Raw genomic sequence first — 2,797 nt, 5'->3', positions numbered from 1 at the left:
TGAAATCAGATGAGTAACTAGAATCATACGTTTGAGATACAGTTAATGTACGGAATTTATGTGTGCAATATAAAATTTTTAATGATGATAAAAATGTCAGATGATTTCTAATCAAACAATGAATGTATCATAGATTTAAAAAATATAACCACTTAATCACCAAGAAGTTATCAGAACCTTCAAAGGAGAACATTTCAGTCAAGAGCAGCATCAGATATATCTTTCATGTTAACCTTACCTCTAAATATTCTGCTCTAGACAGCGATTTCAGATCTGCTTGGCTAATAGCACTGTGATTGCTGGTATTTTCAGCTGGATTTAGCTTGTCTGTGCTGCCCTTTTAAACTAAGTTAGAAAAAGGAAAACACCTTGTTCCTCTGATGCCCTGTGTATATATTGTGGCTATTTCAGGATTTAAGGTAATGGAAAAAGCACCTTTTGTTTCATTTTTCATTGTAATGAGAACCATCTGACATATGCGACAATCCCACTAGATAAGATGAGAGCAATGAAATAGAGCTGAAACATGAAAAGAATGCTCCCCGCAGTTCTACTGAGCACTGAAGAGTTGATGTATGACATTTTAAAACTTTAATTATTGCTGAATCCAAACTTTTCCACAAGAAACATACCAATGTTGATTAACCAACAAATTTTGTAACAGACCAGAGCTGGGGGAATATGAATATGTTATGACACAGGACACCTGGGCTGATTTTTAATGAGAAAATGACTCATTCACAAATCATTACTACTTAAGTTTAAGTTTCAAAGATCACACCAAATGCTGCAGGCCAGTAGATTGTACTTTCAGTATTGATCATTAATTGTACTTAGAGTCAAATCGCATGCATGTCAGTTCCAAATGGTGAACAGCTAGTGGTAAGCATATTAAATCATGAACTTTGATTTAGAAGAGAATCAACTCCATTCAAATCAAATTAGGAGACTTTCATACTTGATATTTGAAATTTAAGGAAATCTAAAGTACTTTTTTTAGAAGTTATTAGGCAGACAATAATATAATGTACCTAAAAGCGGAAAATAAAGCAGGTGGTATAAAAAAAGTTAAAAAGAAGAAAAGTCAAGAACCATAAAAATTCAGAAACATTAAACAAGACTCCATAGATAAAGTCTGTAAGTTCTGACAAAAATCTAAATATCAATAGTTGACTAAGTCTTCCTCACTTGGATTGTGGAATTTAATTATTTGAAGATGATCTGAACTATTACAGAAAGTTAGGGGAGTAACCAGGAAAACAGAACCAAAGAACACCAGGAAAGTACATGAAGCCAGGCACAATTATTGCTTACATTGATAAAGGTTTGGATCTACAAGGATGTTATGAGTTATCAACCTTTTTGTTTTGAATAAATCATTGAACTATGTCAAGCTATAACTGGTAGAAATTTATCACTGGTGGAAATACTGTGGGAGCGTCTTATCACATCTCCATTAGCTTAATCCCAGCTCTATGCTTACGGATTGTTTGCTCTATCAAAGGTTATTGAAACACAGTTTTCAAAAAACCAGGAGGGGAGTGTCCTTGGGGCTGAGGCAGCTGATAGAGGAAACCAGCTGCTAGAGTCACATAAGTGCCAACAGGAAGCCCCTAGACCAAAACGGGAGGTCCTGGACAGCCCCTGGCCCCTGAGCAGAGCCAAGAGGTGGGCTTCTGAGCTCACAGGAAGCTTTGTGCTGCCCTTCGATAGCTAATTACAGTTCCTAGTGTTGCCTCCATATCTGACCAGGTTTATTTTTTTCTCTCTGGCTATAGTTTGCTTTTTTAATTTATAATATTTATATTCCATTTTAAATTACCATAGGCCTCCCTTCCAAGTACTAACCAGGCCTGACTCTGCTTAGCTTCTGAGATCTGACAAGATCAAGAGTGTTCAGGGTAGTAATCTGAATAACTAATTTATTTTTTTATTTTATTTTTTTAAAAAAAGAATATTTAGTGAATTTTTTTTTTTTTGTTATAGTTGGGATATTGTCTTGCTATTCCACCCAGGGTGGCCTTGAACTCAAGATCCTTGTGCTTTGGCATCCTGAATGCTAGGATGGGAGGCGTGTGCCACCATGCCGAACTCTTACGTGTATTTCCTATGTTTATTTATTTCTTTAGGTGGTGGGAAACAAACCAATTTGTGCATGCTAAGCACATGTTATTTCTAAAACTCTGAGGCTTTGGAATACAGTTCAGAAACATTGTCTCAAGAGCATTCAGAATCAGGAGGAGCTGAGAGTATGCAGTTATGCTACTGTTTGCTCCCTCTTTGCAGCCGTCTGAGTTGTCTGTGTAGATGTATATGATTATATATGCATATATTATGTATATGTATATATGTGTATGATGTTTTTGGAGAAGGGATCTCACGATGCTATCCAGGCTGGCCCTGCATTCTCAGTCACCGGGTAGCTGGGTTGCAGGTATGTGCCCTGTGCCTGGCTGCATGGGTGGGTGGGGAACAGAGGGGAGGCTGGGAAAGGACTCCAGGCATTTCCTCCCAGAGGACTGCAGCCAGGACAGTGTCTCCCACTAAGGCTCTACCCAGCTCCCCAGTGGCCTTGCACTGTTTCTTCTGTGTTACAAAGTCACTCCAGAAAGCCACAGCTGTGAGAGACAGACTGAAAGGCTCTTGAAACCAGTCTGTGCTTTGTAGGAAATTCTCCCGCTGTGTGTGTCATCTAATCACGGCCACCCCACATTCCTAACATTTAGATTTATCAAAGTAGTTTTGCCTTCGGATGAATTCAGCTGCTCTTCCATTGTCAATAGCAATGCTTGCCTTT

Source organism: Octodon degus, unplaced genomic scaffold (assembly GCF_000260255.1).
Source record: "Octodon degus isolate 3935 unplaced genomic scaffold, OctDeg1.0 scaffold00091, whole genome shotgun sequence".
In the NCBI taxonomy this organism is placed as follows: Eukaryota; Metazoa; Chordata; class Mammalia; order Rodentia; family Octodontidae; genus Octodon; species Octodon degus.
This window is presented reverse-complemented; position numbering follows the sequence as displayed.